General features: G+C 41.4%; 1 long non-coding RNA gene across 1 annotated transcript; it reads right to left on the bottom strand.

Moving 5' to 3' along the window:
• Window positions 1-281: 281 nt before the first annotated feature.
• Window positions 282-1,674, bottom strand: LOC109772570 (uncharacterized). The gene is made up of 4 exons (XR_012188705.1): window positions 1,552-1,674; window positions 1,187-1,461; window positions 880-1,095; window positions 282-586 (listed from the first exon to the last, which is right to left on the bottom strand). It is a non-coding gene; the product is annotated as an uncharacterized lncRNA (long non-coding RNA).
• Window positions 1,675-21,070: the final 19,396 nt, after the last annotated feature.

Genomic DNA, 21,070 nt, shown 5'->3' on the forward strand with positions numbered 1-21,070 from the left:
TTTGTTCTTTCAACATTAAGCCTGCTCTTGCCATAGCTTATTCCAAATCCAACCTCCCAGGAATACAGATTTTAGTAATCATATGGTTCTCCAAGTGAATCAAAGTTGATGCCTGTTGCTGGAACCACGACTGTGTCAGTCTTCTTCTCTGCATATGTTCTAAATGTTTTTTCCAACGCACTAACCCTGCTACTCTGTTAATAGTGTGTAATCACAAAACATAACGTATAGACGTCTAGCAGCAGCCTTGTACTTTACAGGAAAATCAGTACTTGTCAGTGAATTTGGAGGAATATAAATATACAGCCCACTCAAAATTGTCATATCCTTGAAACAGAAACACACATCCATAATTGTATACCTTTTGGTCCAGCCAGGTGCTTGAGGATCGTCTTTGCCTGTCGATTGTTCTGAGGTCGGAAGGGACAGGGCCATTCCATTGCAAGTGTTGTTGATGTCTACTTGCATTGTGGGCGGTGGATCACCCACATCACCAATGCTGGATTCAGCGGCAGTGCATACCAAAGCTTGGCTTGCTTCGCCGTTCACTGACTGTTGACAGATGGTGACCTCTGGCAACTGAAACCTATGTTACAGAACACAGTAGATATATAAGGCCATCCCGTAGGCCATCCCATCTCACAGGTAATCAAAATGGGGGAATGTATTTCTCAGAAAAATTTGTATGCATACAGTTTCCACTAGCATAAAAGCAGAGTCCTACACTGGACAAGGTATCACCATTTGAATTAGAGAATTCACTCCAATCTCATGTGAGTTAATGAATAAAGTGTAGTATAATTTAGACAGCCAAACTGACGCACAAATTCCATAATTACTATATGTTTCAACTAGAAATAAACCGCCGCATATATATACCTGCTCGACGAGTCAGGTGCTTGTCCATCGTCTTTGTCTGTCGACTGCTCTGAATTCGACAGGGCACCCCTTTTGGAACTGTGGTCAAATTTTTGTTGTACTGTTGCCGTCTCGCCGGCACCACTATTGCTATATTGAGCGACCGCGCACAGCAGAGATTGATTTACTTCGTCGCACAGCAAGTATTCAGCCACGGCGAGATCCGGCAATGGAAATCTATGTAAAACAACCCAGTTCCCTTATAAGATGACCCTCGAACTACAGTGGCTAAGAATGAGATCAAAAACTAGCGGAACAAAAAAAAAACCTGTCGATTGGATCTGCTGGAAACTCGAATCCTGCCGCCTCCCGCCTCCAGCATCGCCATAGCTCTGCCCTTGACAGCTCTTGCGGCGCTCGAAGGGGTAGACCTCCTTTTCCTTTATTTTGTCGGCCGAGAGAATGGACCCGCACCGAAACCCTACACTTATCCGTTTGGAAAGCGCCGTTTTGATGACGGCATCTTCCGCTTCACCAATGGTGGATTCAGCAGGCGCGCATACTAGAGCTTGGCTTGCGCCGGTCAGATCCGGCAGGGGAAATCTATTTCAAGTAAAGCAGTATGCGAATAAGATACTGATGTAGATGTTGGGACTGCCACACAAAACATAAAATGGGGTCGGCAAGGTTTACCTTTCGATTGGATCTGACAAGAACTCATTTCATCGTCTCCGGTGGTCACGACCTCCATAGCCATGAGCTTCTCGCTGTAGGCAGCGCCCCAGGGGAGAAGACAGCTCTGCTTTTACTTTTCAGTGTCGGTCGGGTGACAATGGCCCACATTATAGTAATCACTTATCCATCACGCACACGGCGTTTGTGTAACGGAAGCACCAGACGGACTTTTTTATGTACAGTACGAACGGCGTTTGTGTAACGCCAGCCCGTCCGCGCCATCGCCGTTCTCCAGATTTCCGCATTATTCGACGCGATCCCGTTCGTTTTCCTCTACGTACGTGCGCAGCAAGCCGCCGCTTCGTTTTTTCTTTTAAATATATGTTGTTGTTGAGAGGATCAGGTGTCCGTCCGCCTTGAAGCTTAAACGATCTGCTTGCCTCCGTTCTGACGGTCTTGTTCCGGACGACGGCGGGCGCGCGGGCGGAAAGGAGGAAATCGCCGCCTTTTGAGCTGATCCGGCTGAGTCGATGCTCTCTTTTCTCCTCTCCCTTTGGATCAGATCCAAACAGGGAAAAGGAGATCCAGCCTACTGTAATTAACTGGCGAATAGTCTGGTTGCTGGCGTCCGTCCGTCCATCCGTCCGTCGGCACTCGGCAGTCAGGGTGGCTTCTTGGCCTGGGGAACACGATGCACACGGCCTTGAGACTCGCTTAGAGCATCTCTAGCACATTCCTTAGGCCAACTCCACCGCGCGACGGCCCAACGCGCAACGGCCCGGATCCATCTTGTCCGTTTTGTGTCCGGACCGACCCATTTCGAGCGTAAACTTGCGCCGTGTTTGGATCGCGACGGACACCAAACGGACGCGCGCCTCGTCCACGTGGCAGGCAGCCTGATACGTCTATTTTGCATCATGCTTTATATCGATATTTATTGCATTATAGACTGTTATTACACATTATGTCACAATACTTATGCCTATTCTCTCTTACTTTACAAGGTTTACATAAGGAGGGAGAATGCCGACAGCTGAAATTCTGGGCTGGAAAAGGAGCAAATATTAGAGACCTGTTCTGCACAACTCCAAAAGTCCTGAAACTCCACGAAAGTTATTTTTGGAAATAATAAAAAATAATGAGCGGAAGAAATACGTCAGGGGGGCCTCCACCTGTCCACGAGGGTAGGGGCGCGCCCCCTGCCTCGTGGGCCCCCTGTTGGCCCTCCGGTGGCCATCTTCTGCTATATGAGGTCTTTCGTCCGAAGAAAAATAATAAGCAAGCTTTCGGGACGAGACTCCGCCGCCATGAAGCGGAACCTTGGCGGAACCAATCTAGGGCTCCCGCAGAGCTGTTCTCCCGGGGACACTTCCCTCCGGGAGGGAGAAATCATCGTCATCGTCATCACCAAGGCTCCTCTCATCGGGAGAGGGCAATCTCCATCAACATCTTCACCAGCACCATCTCCTCTCAAACCCTAGTTCATCTCTTGTATCCAATTCTTGTCTCTAAGTCTGGGATTGGTACCTGTAGGTTGCTAGTAGTGTTGATTACTCCTTGTAGTTGATGCTAGTTGGTTTATTTGGTGGAAGATCATATGTTCAGATCTTTTATGCATATTAATACTCCTCTGATTATGCACATGAATATGTTTTGTGAGTAGTTACGTTTGTTCCTGAGGACATGGGAGAAGTCTTGCTATTAGTAGTCATGTGAATTTGGTATTCGTTCGATATTTTGATGAGATGTATGTTGTCTATCCTCTAGTGGTGTTATGTGAACGTCGACTACATAACACTTCACCATTATTTGGGCCTAGAGTAAGGCATTGGGAAGTAATAAGTAGATGATGGGTTGCTTGAGTGATAGAAGCTTAAACCCTAGTTTATACGTTGCTTCGTAAGGGGCTGATTTGGATCCATATGTTTCATGCTATGGTTAGGTTTACCTTAATACTTTTGTTGTAGTTGCGAATGCTTGCAATAGAGGTTAATCATAAGTGGGATGCTTGTCCAAGTAAGGGCAGCACCCAAGCACCGATCCACCCACATATCAAATTATCAAAGTACCGAACGCGAATCATATGAACGTGATGAAAACTAGCTTGACGATAATTCCCATGTGTCCTCGGGAGCGCTTTTCTCTATATAAGAGTTTGTCCATGCTTGTCCTTTGCTACAAAAAGGATTGGGCCACCTTGTTGCACTTTATTTACTTTTGTTACTTATTGCTCGTTACCAATTATCCTATCACAGAACTATCTGTTACCTATAATTTCAGTGCTTGCAGAGAATACCTTGCTGAAAACCGCTTATCATTTCCTTATGCTCCTCGTTGGGTTCGACACTCTTACTTATCGAAATGACTACGATAGATCCCCTATACTTGTGGGTCCTCAAGACTCTTTTCTGGCGCCGTTGCCGGGGAGTGAAGCGCCTTTGGTAGGTGAAATTTGGTAAGGAAAAATTTATATAGTGTGCTGAAATTTACTGTCACTTGTTATTATGGAAAGTAATCCTCTGAGGGGCTTGTTCGGGGTATCTTCACCCCGACCAGTAGAGCAAAGAGTTGCTTCTCAACCTACTGAAAATGAAAATGTCTACTTTGAAATTCCTTCGGGTATGTTAGAAAAACTGCTAGCTAATCCTTTTGCAGGAGATGGAACAATGCATCCTGATGAGCACCTAATCTATGTGGATGAAGTTTGTGGATTATTTAAGCTTGCAGTTATACCCGATGATGTTATTAAGAAGAAGGTCTTCTCTTTATCTTTGAAGGGAGATGCATTGACATGGTGTAGGCTATGTGATGATACGGGGTCATGGAACAACAAACGATTGAAATTAGAATTTCATCAGAAGTTTTACCCTATGCATCTTGTTCATCGTGATCGCAATTATATATATAATTTTTGGCCTCGCGAAGGAGAAAGCATCGCTCAAGCATGGGGGAGGCTTAAATCAATGTTATATTCATGCCCCAATCATGAGCTCCCAAGAGAAATAATTATTCAAAAATTTTATGCTCGGCTTTCTGATAACAATCGCACCATGCTCGATACTTCTTGTGATGGCTCTTTTATGATGAAGACTATTGAATTGAAATGGAACTTATTGGAAAGAATTAAACGCAACTCTGAAGATTGAGATCTCGACGAAGGTAAGGAGTCAGGTATGACACCTAAGTTTGATTGTGTTAAATCTTTTATGGATACCGATGTTTTCCATAAATTTAGCACTAAATATGGACTTGACTCTGAGATAGTAGCTTCCTTTTGTGAATCTTTTGCTTCTCACGTTGATCTCCCTAAGGAGAGGTGGTTTAAATATCATCCTCCCATAGAAGTAAAAGTAGCTGCACCTATTAAAGTTGAAGAAAAGACTATCACTTATAATAATCCTATTGTTCCTACTACTTATCTTGAGAAACCACCTTTCTCTGTTAGGATAAAGGATCATGCTAAAGCTTCAACTGTGGTCCGTAAAAGCAATATTAGAACTTATACACCTCCTGAGAAAATTAAAGTTGAACCTAATATTGCTATTGTTAAAGATCTCTTGTCTGATAATATTGATGGGCAGGTTATTCATTTCCGTGATGAAACTGCTAGAATTGCCAAACCTTGTGCTAAAGATAAACATAGACCTACGGTAGGCATGCCTGTTATTTCTGCTAAAATAGGAGATCATTGTTATCATGGCTTATGTGATATGGGTGCTAGTGCTATACCTCATGACTTATACAAAGAAATTATGCATGATATTGCACCTGCTGAGATAGAAGATATTGATGTTACCATCAAGCTTGCCAATAGAGATACCATATCACCCATTGGAATTGTTAGAGATGTTGAAGTCTTGTGTGGGAAAACTAAATATCCTGCTGATTTTCTTGTTTTTGGTTCCCCACAAGATAGCTTTTGTCCCATTATATTTGGTACACCCTTCTTGAACACTGTTAATGCTAAGATAGACTGCGAAAGGGATGTTGTTACTATTGGCTTGGGTGATATGTCTCATGAGTTTAATTTCTCTAAATTTAGTAGGCAACACCGTGAAGAGGAATTGCCTAGTAAGGATGAAATAATTGGTCTTGCTTCTATTGCCGTACCTCCTAGTGATCCTTTAGAACAATATTTGCTAGACCATGAAAATGATATGTTTAGGAATGAAAGAAGGGAAATAGATGAAATATTCTTTAAACAGGAACCTATCCCGAAACACAATTTGCCTGTTGAAATCCTAGGGGATCCTCCTCCACCCAAGGGTGATCCCATGTTTGAGCTCAAACCGTTACCTGATACTCTTAAATATGCTTATCTTGATGAGAAAAAGATATATCCTGTTATTATTAGTGCTAACCTTTCAGAGCATGAAGAAGAGAGATTATTGAAAACTCTGAAGACACCGTGCTGCTATTGGATATACTCTTGATGATCTTAAGGGCATTAGTCCCACTCTATGCCAACACAAAATAAATTTGGAGAAAGATGCCAAACCAGTTCGTGATCACCAACGACGGCTGAATCCTAAGATGAAAGAAGTGGTAAGAAAGGAAATACTAAAGCTCCTTGAGGCAGGTATAATTTATCCCGTTGCTGATAGTCAGTGGGTAAGTCCTATCCATTGTGTCCCTAAGAAGGGAGGTATTACTATCGTTCCTAATGATAAAGATGAATTGATCCCGCAAAGAATTATTACAGGTTATAGGATGGTAATTGATTTCCGCAAATTAAATAAGGCTACTAAAAAAGATCATTACCCCTTACCTTTTATCGATCAAATGCTAAAAAGATTATCCAAACATACACATTTTTGCTTTCTAGATGGTTACTCTGGTTTCTCTCAAATACCTGTGCCAGCCGATGATCAATCAAAGACCACTTTTACTTGCCCTTTCGGTACTTTTGCTTATAGACATATGCCTTTTGGTTTATGTAATGCACCTGCTACCTTTCAAAGATGCATGATGGCTATATTCACCGACTTTTGTGAAAAGATTTGTGAGGTTTTCATGGACGATTTCTCCGTTTATGGATCCTCTTTTGATGATTGCTTGAGCAACCTTGATCGAGTTTTGCAGAGATGTGAAGAAACTAATCTTGTCTTGAATTGGGAGAAGTGCCACTTTATGGCTAATGAAGGTATTGTCTTGGGGCATAAAGTTTCTGAAAGAGGTATTGAAGTTGATAAAGCCAAGGTTGATGCTATTGAAACGATGCCATGTCCCAAGGACATCAAAGGTATAAGAAGTTTTCTTGGTCACGCCGGTTTTTATAGGAGGTTCATTAAGGACTTCTCAAAAATTTCTCGGCCTCTGACTAATTTATTACAAAAGGATATACCATTTGTCTTTGATGATGATTGTGTAGAAGCATTTGAAATACTTAAGAAAGCATTGATCTCTGCACCTATTGTTCAGCCACCTGATTGGAATTTACCCTTTGAAATTATGTGTGATGCTAGTGATTATGCTGTAGGTGTTGTTCTAGGGAAAATAGTTGATAAGAAATTAAATGTTATCCAATATGCTAGTAAAACTCTAGACAATGCTCAAAGAAATTATGCTACTACTGAAAAAGAATTCTTAGCAGTTGTATTTGCTTGTGATAAGTTCAGACCTTATATTGTTGATTCTAAAGTAACTATTCACACTGATCATGCTGCTATTAAATATCTTATGGAAAAGAAAGATGCTAAACCTAGACTTATTAGATGGGTTCTCCTGCTACAAGAATTTGATTTGCATATTGTTGATAGAAAAGGAGCTGAGAACCCCGTTGCAGACAACTTGTCTAGGTTAGAAAATGTTCTTGATGACCCACTACCTATTGATGATAGCTTTCCTGATGAGCAATTAAATGTCATAAATGCTTCTCGTACTGCTCCATGGTATGCTGATTATGCTAATTACATCGTTGCTAAATTCATACCACCTAGTTTCACATACCAGCAAAAGAAAAAGTTCTTCTATGATTTGAGACATTACTTTTGGGATGACCCACATCTTTATAAAGAAGGAGTAGATAGTGTTATTAGACGTTGTGTACCTGAGCATGAACAGGAACAGATCCTACGCAAGTGTCATTCCGAGGCTTATGGAGGACACCACGCTGGAGACAGAACTGCACATAAGGTATTGCAATCCGGTTTTTATTGGCCTACTCTCTTCAAGGATGCCCGTAAGTTTGTTCTATCTTGTGATGAATGTCAAAGAATTGGTAATATTAGTAGACGTCAAGAAATGCCTATGAATTATTCACTTGTTATTGAACCATTTGATGTTTGGGGCTTCGATTATATGGGACCTTTTCCTGCCTCTAATGGATACACACATATTTTAGTTGCTGTTGATTATGTTACTAAGTGGGTAGAAGCTATTCCAACTAGTAGTGCTGATCACAACACTTCTATTAAAATGCTTAAAGAAGTTATTTTTTCGAGGTTTGGAGTCTCCAGATATTTAATGACTGATGGTGGTTCACATTTTATTCATGGTGCTTTCCGAAAAATGCTTGCTAAATATGATGTTAATCATAGAATTGCATCTCCTTATCACCCGCAGTCTAGTGGTCAGGTAGAATTGAGTAACAGAGAGCTCAAATTAATTTTGCAAAAGACTGTTAATAGGTCTAGAAATAATTGGTCCAAGAAACTTGATGATGCATTATGGGCCTATAGAACTGCATATAAAAATCCTATGGGTATGTCTCCATATAAAATGGTTTATGGAAAAGCATGTCACTTACCTCTCGAACTAGAACATAAGGCTTATTGGGCTATTAAAGAGCTCAACTATGATTTCAAACTTGCCGGTGAGAAGAGGTTATTTGATATTAGCTCACTTGATGAATGGAGAACCCAAGCCTATGAGAATGCCAAATTGTTTAAAGAAAAGTTAAAAGATGGCATGACAAAAGGGTACAAAAGCGTGAGTTTAATGTAGGTGATTATGTATTGCTATACAACTCTCGTTTAAGATTTTTTGCAGGAAAACTTCTCTCTAAATGGGAAGGCCCTTACGTTATCGAGGAGGTCTATCGTTCCGGTGCCATAAAAATTAATAACTTCGAAGGCACGAATCCGAAGGTGGTGAACGGTCAAAGAATTGAACACTATATCTCAGGTAATCCTATAAATGTTGAAACCAATGTTATTGAAACCGTAACCCCGGAAGAATACATAAGGGACACTTTCCGGAATGTTTCAGACACCGAAAAGGAATAGGTATGTGGTACGGTAAGTAAACCGACTCCAAAACAGTTCTAATGGCAATTTTTCTCCATTTTGGAATATTTAGAAAAATAGAAAAATAAGAAGCAGTCCTGGAAGGACACGAGGGCTCCACGAGGGTGGAGGGCGCGCCCTACCCCCTGGGCGCGCCCCCTACCTCGTGGGCACCTCGTGTGCTCTCCGGACTCCGTTTTCTTGCACGTTACGTATTTTGGTCGGTAAAAATTCATTATATATTCTCCCGAAGGTTTTGACCTCCGTATCACGCAAATATCTCCTGTCTTTGTTTCGAGCTGTTTCTCTGACAGATCTAAATAATCATGACGTCTCCAAGCGCCCCCAAGGACAAGCTCTTCGAGAAGGTCATCAACCCCTACCTCGCGGAGGTGCTGCAACACCCTCAAACCATTGAGATGCGTGATGGGTTGCTGCACATCCGCGATGTTGAGGGACCACGGAGGACCGGAAGCATGGAGACAAGGCTTGAAGCAATGGAGCAACAAGTTTTTAAGTGCCAGGAGATGGTGGAGCGTGGACTTGACTCCAATCACATAATGATCACAGAGTTCACCAACAACCACAAGCTGGATGCTAAGGACATTGGGGAGGCCATCTTCAAGCTCCACGAGAAAATCGAGCACCACCAAGCCCAAATCTATGACCTGCAAAACCAAAACTGTGAGTATGAATATAGATTCAAAAGAATGAGTTTGGCTGCAGATTTAAGGATCCCGGAGACTCGATCATCCTTCTATGATGGTGAGCCTATGCCTTGGAAGATGGACGACAAGCCTACATCATCAACAATCCCTTCACCAGCAAAGGAGATATAATCACAAGGGTATGGGCACTCCCCTTGGCAACTGCCAAGCTTGGGGGAGATGCCCCGGTATCGTATCACCATCACATCCCTATCTTTACCGTTTTTCTTAGTTCGATCCTATTAGTAGTATCTTGATCTAGTAGAATAAAGTTTTGGTATGATCTAGTTTTGAGTTTTACTTTGTGATCCCTCTATGTAATCGAGTCCGTGAGTTATATATAATAAAGATTAGTGTTGAGTCAAGAGCTTGATTATCTAGCTATGATCTGGAGTGAATAAAAGAAAGAAAAAGAAAAGAATAAAAAAAGAAATAAAAAAGAGATCATATTGATCTTATAAAGAGTAATGACTTCACATAGAAAGAGTATGATGATTAAAAATTGTTGAGAGTTGACAAACATAGCTTTGGTCATCGTTGCAATTAATAGGAAGTAATAAACAAAGAGAGGTTTCACATATAAATATACTATCTTGGACATCTTTTATGATTGGGAGCACTCATTAAAATATGACATGCTAAAGAGTTGATGTTGGACAAGGAAGACAACGTAATGGGTTATGTTTTCTTATATCTGAGATAAAGTATATTGTCATGGATCATCCAACATGTTGAGCTTGCCTTTCCCCCTTATGCTAGCCAAATTCTTTGCACCAAGTAGAGATACTACTTGTGCTTCCAAAACCCTTAATCTAGTTTTGCCATGAGAGTCCACCATACCTACCTATGGATTGAGTAAGATCTTTCAAGTAAGTTGTCATCGGTGCAAGCAATAAAAAATTCTCTCTAAATATGTATGATTGATTGGTGTGGAGGAAATAAGCTTTATATGATCTTGTGATGTGGAAGAAATAAAAGCGACGGACTGCATAATAAAGGTTCATATCACAAGTGGCAATATAAAGTGACGTTCTTTCGCAGTAAGATTTTGTGCATCCAACCCTGAAAGTGCATGGCAAGCTCTGCTTCCCTCTGCGAAGGGCCTATCTTTTATTATTATCTTCTACCTTATGCAAGAGTCATGGTGATCTTCACCTTTCCTTTTTACATTTTATCCTTTGGCAAGCACAGGATGTTGGAAAGATCCTCATAGATATATCTAATTGGATATGGGTTAGCATGAATTATTATTGTTGACATTACCCTTGAGGTAAAAGGTTGGGAGGCGAAACTATAAGCCCCTATGTTTTTCTATGTCCGACTAAAACTCCGTAACCACAAGTATTGCATGAGTGTTAGCAATTATGAAAGATTAAATGATAGTTGAGTATGTGGACTTGCTAGAAAGCTCTGACATAGACTCTTTCTGATGTTATGATAAATTGCAATCGCCTCAGTGACTGAGATTATAGTTTGTTAGTTCCCAATAAAGTTTCTGATTCATACTTTGCATTGTGAATAGATTATTACTTGAGCATAAGAGATCATATGACAATATCCATATATGTTGCTGTCATGAGAATGATCATGATGCCCTCATGTCCGTATTTTATTTTATCGACACCTCTACCTCTAAACATGTGGACATATTTATCGTTATCGGCTTCCGCTTGAGGACAAGCGAGGTTTTAAGCTTGGGGGAGTTGATACGTCCATTTTGCATCATGCTTTTATATCGATATTTATTGCATTATGGGCTGTTATTACACAATATGTCACAATACTTATGCCTATTCTCTCTTATTTTACAAGGTTTACATAAGGAGGGAGAATGCATTGGGAAGTAATAAGTAGATGATGGGTTGCTAGAGTGACAGAAGCTTAAACCCTAGTTTATGCGTTGCTTCGTAAGGGGCTGATTTGGATCCATATGTTTCATGCTATGGTTAGGTTTACCTTAATACTTTTGTTGTAGTTGCGGATGCTTGCAATAGAGGTTAATCATAAGTGGGATGCTTGTCCAAGTAAGGGCAGCACCCAAGCACCGGTCCACCCACATATCAAATTATCAAAGTACCGAACGCGAATCATATGAACGTGATGAAAACTAGCTTGACGATAATTCCCATGTGTCCTCAGGAGCGCTTTTCTCTATATAAGAGTTTGTCCAGGCTTGTCCTTTGCTACAAAAAGGATTGGGCCACCTTGTTGCACTTTATTTACTTTTGTTACTTGTTGCTCGTTACCAATTATCCTATCACAGAACTATCTATTACCTATAATTTCAGTGCTTGCAGAGAATACCTTGCTGAAAATCGCTTATCATTTCCTTATGCTCCTCGTTGGGTTCGACACTCTTACTTATCGAAAGGACTACGATAGATCCCCTATACTTGTGGGTCATCACGGCCATCTACCTCCCACCCGCCCACATCAATGCGCACGAGCGGGCGGCCCCACCTGTCATCCGCACATCGAAAGGTCGTCGTCCTTCTTTAAGTGGGAAGCGTGGACGGGCCGTCGTCCACACTGCCCCACGCCACCCCGCGGCCTCCTCGAAACCCGACAGCGCCGAACCCGAACCCTAGCCAAGAACTCGCCGGCCGGCCGCTCGCAGCCATGCACTAGTAGAAAAAGGTCAAATGTGAAGCACATTAGTGCCGGTTTGATTTTGAGCCGGCACTAATGTGTCCATTAGTGCCGGTTCCAACTGCTAGGCGGGCGGAGATCATTAGTACCGGTTCGTGAGCAACCTCTTGTACCGGTTCGTGTCACGAACCGGTACTAATGATGCTGCGTTAGGCTGTGGTCAGGCTGGGGCCCCATGGGCACCTTTAGTACCGGTTCGTGCCATGAACCGGTACTATAGTTTCTTAGTAAGCTGTTTTTTAGTCCCACCTCACGAAGAGAGAGGCACTAGGAGTGGTTTATAAGACCTGAGTGCAGAGACGATGAAGGAGAGGCGCAATGCTCATCTGCACGTTGCTTAGCTTTAAGCCTTGAGGAATAGTGTAGACTGCACGGAGCTATGTGCAGTGCAGTTTGCACTATTCTGAAAGGCTTGAAGCTAATTAACGAGCATTGTGCCTCTTTTTTATCTTTAATAACTTATTACAACTCCGGAATCCTTGTGTTACGGCAAAAACTGGACGCACTTCGTGTACAAACTGGACAATCTCTTCCGAAGTATCAGGGTTTCGGACGAGAACTCATCTGTTACACGGGCACTTCAATGTTTTTTAAACTTATTTGAACTCCAGCCTATTTTTGCGTTCAGTATGCATCATTCAAAGCGACGTCATCAATTTCCAACACGTTCTGACATCATTTGCTGTTTCTCTGTCATTTACGGATTTGTTTAGGGAGCTAAATGACGGTGAAATTGAAAATCACTACAAAATGAACTCTGAAAATGTTGGAACTTGGCATGGTATCATCATTTCGCCCGCATAGCATGTGCAAAAGAGTAGAGAGGGTCACGGCGAAAACTGGACGCACCTCGTGTACAAACTGGACAATCTCTTTCAAAGTATCAGGGTTTCGGACGAGAACTCATCTGTTACAGGGGCACTTCAATGTTTTTTAAACTTATTTGAACTCCAGCCTATTTTTGCGTTCAGTATGCATCTTTCAAAGCGACGTCATCAATTTCCAACACGTTCTGACATCATTTGCTGTTTTTCAGTCATTTACCGATTTGTTTAGGGAGCTAAATGACGGTGAAATTGAAAATCACTACAAAATGAACTCTGAAAATGTTGGAACTTGGCATGGTATCATCATTTCGCCCGCATAGCATGTGCAAAAGAGTACAGAGGGTCACGGCAAAAACTGGACGCAACTCGTGTACAAACTGGACAATCTCTTTCGGAGGATCAGGGTTTCGGACGAGAACTCATCTGTTACACGGGCACTTCAATGTTTTTTAAACTTATTTGAACTCCAGCCTATTTTTGCGTTCAGTATGCATCATTCAAAGCGACGCCATCAATTTCCAACACGTTCTGACACCATTTGTTGTTTTTCAGTCATTTACCGATTTGTTTAGGGAGCTAAATGACGGTGAAATTGAAAATCACTACAAAATGAAATCTGAAAATGTTGGAACTTGGCATGGTATAATAATTTCGCCCGCATAGCATGTGCAAAAGAGTAGAGAGGGTCACGGCAAAAACTGGACGCACCTCGTGTACAAACTGGACAATCTCTTTCGGAGTATCAGGGTTTCGGACGAGAACTCATCTGTTACACGGGCAGTTCAATGTTTTCTAAACTTATTTGAACTCCAGCCTATTTTTGCGTTCAGTATGCATCATTCAAAGCGACGCCATCAATTTGCAACACGTTCTGACATCATTTGCTGTTTTTCAGTCATTTACGGATTTGTTTAGGGAGCTAAATGACGGTGAAATTAAAAATCACTACAAAATGAACTCTGAAAATGTTGGAACTTGGCATGGTATCATCATTTCGCCCGCATAGCATGTGCAAAAGAGTAGAGAGGGTCACGGCGAAAACTGGACGCACCTCGTGTACAAACTGGACAATCTCTTTCGGAGTATCAGGGTTTCGGACGAGAACTCATCTGTTACACGGGCACTTCAATGTTTTTTAAACTTATTAGAACTCCAGCCTATTTTTGCGTTCAGTATGCATCTTTCAAAGCGACGTCATCAATTTCCAACACGTTCTGACATCATTTGTTGTTTTTCAGTCATTTACCGATTTGTTTAGGGAGCTAAATGACGGTGAAATTGAAAATCACTACGAAATGAACTCTGAAAATGTTGGAACTTGGCATGGTATCATCATTTCGCCCGCATAGCATGTGCAAAAGAGTAGAGAGGGTCACGGCGAAAACTGGACGCACCTCGTGTACAAACTGGACAATCTCTTTCGGAGTATCAGGGTTTCGGACGAGAACTCATCTGTTACACGGGCACTTCAATGTTTTTTAAACTTATTTGAACTCCAGCCTATTTTTGCGTTCAGTATGCATCTTTCAAAGCGACGTCATCAATTTCCAACACGTTCTGACATCATTTGCTGTTTTTCAGTCATTTACCGATTTGTTTAGGGAGCTAAATGACGGTGAAATAGAAAATCACTACAAAATGAACTCTGAAAATGTTGGAACTTGGCATGGTATCATCATTTCGCCCGCATAGCACGTGCAAAAGAGTAGAGTGGGTCACGGCGAAAACTGGACGCACCTCATGTACAAACTGGACAATCTCTTTCGGAGTATCAGGGTTTCCGACAAGAACTCATCTGTTACACGGGCACTTCAATGTTTTTTAAACTTATTTGAACTGCAGCCTATTCTTGCGTTCAGTATGCATCATTCAAAGCGACGCCATCAATTTCCAACAAGCTCTGACATCATTTGCTGTTTTTCAGTCATTTACCGATTTGTTTAGGGAGCTAAATGACGGTGAAATTGAAAATCACTACAAAATGAACTCTAAAAATGTTGGAACTTGGCATGGTATCATCATTTCGCCCGCATAGCATGTGCAAAAGAGTAGAGAGGGTCAGGGCGAAAACTGGACGCACCTCTTGTACAAACTGGACAATCTCTTTCGGAGTATCAGGGTTCCGGACGAGAACTCATCTGTTACACGGGCACTTCAATGTTTTTAAAACTTATTTGAACTCCAGCCTATTTTTGCGTTCAGTATGCACCATTCAAAGTGACGTCATCAATTTCAAACACGTTCTGACATCATTTGCTGTTTTTCAGTCATTTACGGATTTATTTAGGGAGCTAAATGACGGTGAAATTGAAAATCACTACAAAATGAACTCTGAAAATGTTGGAACTTGGCATGGTATCATCATTTACCGATTTTTTAGAGAGTTAAATGACGGTGAAATTGAAAATCACTACAAAATGAACTCTGAAAATGTTGGAACTTGGCATGGTATCATCATTTCACCCGCATAGCATGTGCAAAAGAGTAGAGAGGGTCACGGCAAAAACTGGACGCACCTCGTGTACAAACTGGACAATCTCTTTCGGAGTATCAGGGTTTCGGACGAGAACTCATCTGTTACACGGGCAGTTCAATGTTTTTTAAACTTATTTGAACTCCAGCCTATTTTTGCATTCTGTATGCATCATTCAAAGCGACATCATCAATTTCCAACACATTCTGACATCATTTGCTGTTTTTCAGTCATTTACCGATTTGTTTAGGGAGCTAAATGACGGTGAAATTGAAAATCACTACAAAATGAACTCTGAAAATGTTGGAACTTGGCATGGTAACATCATTTTGCCCGCATAGCATGTGCAAAAGAGTAGAGAGGGTCACGGCGAAAACTGGACGCACCTCGTGTACAAACTGGACAATCTCTTTCGGACTATCAGGGTTTCGGACGAGAACTCATTTGTTACACGGGCAGTTCAATGTTTTTTAAACTTATTTGAACTCCAGCCTATTTTTGCGTTCAGTATGCATCATTCAAAGCGACGTCATCAATTTCCAACACGTTCTGACATCATTTGCTGTTTTTCAGTCATTTACGGATTTGTTTAGGGAGCAAAATGACGGTGAAATTGAAAATCACTACAAAATGAACTCTGAAAATGTTGGAACTTGGCATGGTATCATCATTTCGCCCGCATAGCATGTGCAAAAGAGTAGAGAGGGTCACGACGAAAACTGGACGCACCTCGTCTACAAACTGGACAATCTCTTTCGGAGTATCAGGGTTTCGGACGAGAACTCATCTATTACACGGGCACTTCAATGTTTTTTAAACTTATTAGAACTCCAGCCTATTTTTGCGTTCAGTATGCATCTTTCAAAGCGACGTCATCAATTTCCAACACGTTCTGACATCATTTGTTGTTTTTCAGTCATTTACCGATTTGTTTAGGGAGCTAAATGACGGTGAAATTGAAAATCACTACAAAATGAACTCCGAAAATGTTGGAACTTGGCATGGTATCATCATTTCGCCCGCATAGCATGTGCAAAAGAGTACAGAGGGTCACGGCAAAAACTGGACGCAACTCGTGTACAAACTGGACAATCTCTTTCGGAGGATCAGGGTTTCGGACGAGAACTCATCTGTTACACGGGCACTTCAATGTTTTTTAAACTTATTTGAACTCCAGCCTATTTTTGCGTTCAGTATGCATCATTCAAAGCGACGCCATCAATTTCCAACACGTTCTGACACCATTTGTTGTTTTTCAGTCATTTACCGATTTGTTTAGGGAGCTAAATGACGGTGAAATTGAAAATCACTACAAAATGAAATCTGAAAATGTTGGAACTTGGCATGGTATAATAATTTCGCCCGCATAGCATGTGCAAAAGAGTAGAGAGGGTCACGGCAAAAACTGGACGCACCTCGTGTACAAACTGGACAATCTCTTTCGGAGTATCAGGGTTTCGGACGAGAACTCATCTGTTACACGGGCAGTTCAATGTTTTCTAAACTTATTTGAACTCCAGCCTATTTTTGCGTTCAGTATGCATCATTCAAAGCGACGCCATCAATTTGCAACACGTTCTGACATCATTTGCTGTTTTTCAGTCATTTACGGATTTGTTTAGGGAGCTAAATGACGGTGAAATTAAAAATCACTACAAAATGAACTCTGAAAATGTTGGAACTTGGCATGGTATCATCATTTCGCCCGCATAGCATGTGCAAAAGAGTAGAGAGGGTCACGGCGAAAACTGGACGCACCTCGTGTACAAACTGGACAATCTCTTTCGGAGTATCAGGGTTTCGGACGAGAACTCATCTGTTACACGGGCACTTCAATGTTTTTTAAACTTATTAGAACTCCAGCCTATTTTTGCGTTCAGTATGCATCTTTCAAAGCGACGTCATCAATTTCCAACACGTTCTGACATCATTTGTTGTTTTTCAGTCATTTACCGATTTGTTTAGGGAGCTAAATGACGGTGAAATTGAAAATCACTACGAAATGAACTCTGAAAATGTTGGAACTTGGCATGGTATCATCATTTCGCCCGCATAGCATGTGCAAAAGAGTAGAGAGGGTCACGGCGAAAACTGGACGCACCTCGTGTACAAACTGGACAATCTCTTTCGGAGTATCAGGGTTTCGGACGAGAACTCATCTGTTACACGGGCACTTCAATGTTTTTTAAACTTATTTGAACTCCAGCCTATTTTTGCGTTCAGTATGCATCTTTCAAAGCGACGTCATCAATTTCCAACACGTTCTGACATCATTTGCTGTTTTTCAGTCATTTACCGATTTGTTTAGGGAGCTAAATGACGGTGAAATAGAAAATCACTACAAAATGAACTCTGAAAATGTTGGAACTTGGCATGGTATCATCATTTCGCCCGCATAGCACGTGCAAAAGAGTAGAGTGGGTCACGGCGAAAACTGGACGCACCTCATGTACAAACTGGACAATCTCTTTCGGAGTATCAGGGTTTCCGACAAGAACTCATCTGTTACACGGGCACTTCAATGTTTTTTAAACTTATTTGAACTCCAGCCTATTCTTGCGTTCAGTATGCATCATTCAAAGCGACGCCATCAATTTCCAACAAGCTCTGACATCATTTGCTGTTTTTCAGTCATTTACCGATTTGTTAGGGAGCTAAATGACGGTGAAATTGAAAATCACTACAAAATGAACTCTAAAAATGTTGGAACTTGGCATGGTATCATCATTTCGCCCGCATAGCATGTGCAAAAGAGTAGAGAGGGTCAGGGCGAAAACTGGACGCACCTCTTGTACAAACTGGACAATCTCTTTCGGAGTATCAGGGTTCCGGACGAGAACTCATCTGTTACACGGGCACTTCAATGTTTTTAAAACTTATTTGAACTCCAGCCTATTTTTGCGTTCAGTATGCACCATTCAAAGTGACGTCATCAATTTCAAACACGTTCTGACATCATTTGCTGTTTTTCAGTCATTTACGGATTTATTTAGTGAGCTAAATGACGGTGAAATTGAAAATCACTACAAAATGAACTCTGAAAATGTTGGAACTTGGCATGGTATCATCATTTACCGATTTTTTAGAGAGTTAAATGACGGTGAAATTGAAAATCACTACAAAATGAACTCTGAAAATGTTGGAACTTGGCATGGTATCATCATTTCACCCGCATAGCATGTGCAAAAGAGTAGAGAGGGTCACGGCAAAAACTGGACGCACCTCGTGTACAAACTGGACAATCTCTTTCGGAGTATCAGGGTTTCGGACGAGAACTCATCTGTTACACGGGCAGTTCAATGTTTTTTAAACTTATTTGAACTCCAGCCTATTTTTGCATTCTGTATGCATCATTCAAAGCGACATCATCAATTTCCAACACATTCTGACATCATTTGCTGTTTTTCAGTCATTTACCGATTTGTTTAGGGAGCTAAATGACGGTGAAATTGAAAATCACTACAAAATGAACTCTGAAAATGTTGGAACTTGGCATGGTAACATCATTTTGCCCGCATAGCATGTGCAAAAGAGTAGAGAGGGTCACGGCGAAAACTGGACGCACCTCGTGTACAAACTGGACAATCTCTTTCGGACTATCAGGGTTTCGGACGAGAACTCATTTGTTACACGGGCAGTTCAATGTTTTTTAAACTTATTTGAACTCCAGCCTATTTTTGCGTTCAGTATGCATCATTCAAAGCGACGTCATCAATTTCCAACACGTTCTGACATCATTTGCTGTTTTTCAGTCATTTACGGATTTGTTTAGGGAGCAAAATGACGGTGAAATTGAAAATCACTACAAAATGAACTCTGAAAATGTTGGAACTTGGCATGGTATCATCATTTCGCCCGCATAGCATGTGCAAAAGAGTAGAGAGGGTCACGACGAAAACTGGACGCACCTCGTCTACAAACTGGACAATCTCTTTCGGAGTATCAGGGTTTCGGACGAGAACTCATCTATTACACGGGCACTTCAATGTTTTTTAAACTTATTAGAACTCCAGCCTATTTTTGCGTTCAGTATGCATCTTTCAAAGCGACGTCATCAATTTCCAACACGTTCTGACATCATTTGTTGTTTTTCAGTCATTTACCGATTTGTTTAGGGAGCTAAATGACGGTGAAATTGAAAATCACTACAAAATGAACTCCGAAAATGTTGGAACTTGGCATGGTATCATCATTTCGCCCACATAGCATGTGCAAAAGAGTAGAGAGGGTCACGGCGAAAACTGGACGCACCTCGTGTACAAACTGGACAATCTCTTTCGGAGTACCAGGGTTTCGGACGAGAACTCATCTGTTACACGGGCACTTCAATATTTTTTAAACTTATTTGAACTCCAGCCTATTTTTGCGTTCAGTATGCATCTTTCAAAGCGACGTCATCAATTTCCAACACGTTCTGACATCATTTGCTGTTTTTCAGTCATTTACCGATTTGTTTAGGGAGCTAAATGACGGTGAAATTGAAAATCACTACAAAATGAACTCTGAAAATGTTGGAACTTGGCATGGTATCATCATTTCGCCCGCATAGCATGTGCAAAAGAGTAGAGAGGGTCACGGCGAAAACTGGACGCACCTCGTGTACAAACTGGACAATCTCTTTCGGAGTATCAGGGTTTCGGACAAGAACTCATCTGTTACACGGGCACTTCAATGTTTTTTAAACTTATTTGAACTCCAGCCTATTTTTGAGTTCAGTATGCATCATTCAAAGCGACGCCATCAATTTCCAACAAGCTCTGACATCATTTGCTGTTTTCAGTCATTTACCGATTTGTTTAGGGAGCTAAATGACGGTGAAATTGAAAATCACTACAAAATGAACTCTGAGAATGTTGGAACTTCGCATGGTATCATCATTTCGCCCACATAGCATGTGCAAAAGAGTAGAGAGGGTCACGGCGAAAACTGGACGCACCTCGTGTACAAACTGGACAATCTCTTTCGGAGTATCAGGGTTTCGGATGAGAACTCATCTGTTACACGGGCACTTCAATGTTTTTAAAACTTATTTGAACTCCAGCCTATTTTTGCGTTCAGTATGCATCATTCAAAGCGACGCCATCAATTTCAAACACGTTCTGACATCATTTGCTGTTTTTCAGTCATTTACCGATTTGTTTAGGGAGCTAAATGACGGTGAAATTGAAAATCACTACAAAATGAACTCTGAAAATGTTGGAACTTCGCATGGTATCATCATTTCGCCCGCATAGCATGTGCAAAAGAGTAGAGAGGGTCACGGCGAAAACAGGACGCACTTCGTGTACAAACTGGACAATCTCTTCCGAAGTATCAGGGTTTCGGACGAGAACTCATCTGTTACACGGGCACTTCAATGTTTTTTAAACTTATTTGAACTCCAGCCTATTTTTGCGTTCTGTATGCATAATTCAACGCGACGTCATCAATTTCCAACACGTTCTGACATCATTTGCTGTTTTTCAGTCATTTACCGATTTGTTTAGGGAGCTAAATGACGGTGAAATTGAAAATCACTACAAAATGAACTCTGAAAATGTTGGAACTTGGCATGGTATCATCATTTCGCCCGCATAGCATGTGCAAAAGAGTAGAGAGGGTCACGGCGAAAACTGGACGCACCTCGTGTACAAACTGGACAATCTCTTTCGGAGT

Source organism: Aegilops tauschii, chromosome 7 (genome assembly GCF_002575655.3).
Source record: "Aegilops tauschii subsp. strangulata cultivar AL8/78 chromosome 7, Aet v6.0, whole genome shotgun sequence".
In the NCBI taxonomy this organism is placed as follows: Eukaryota; Viridiplantae; Streptophyta; class Magnoliopsida; order Poales; family Poaceae; genus Aegilops; species Aegilops tauschii.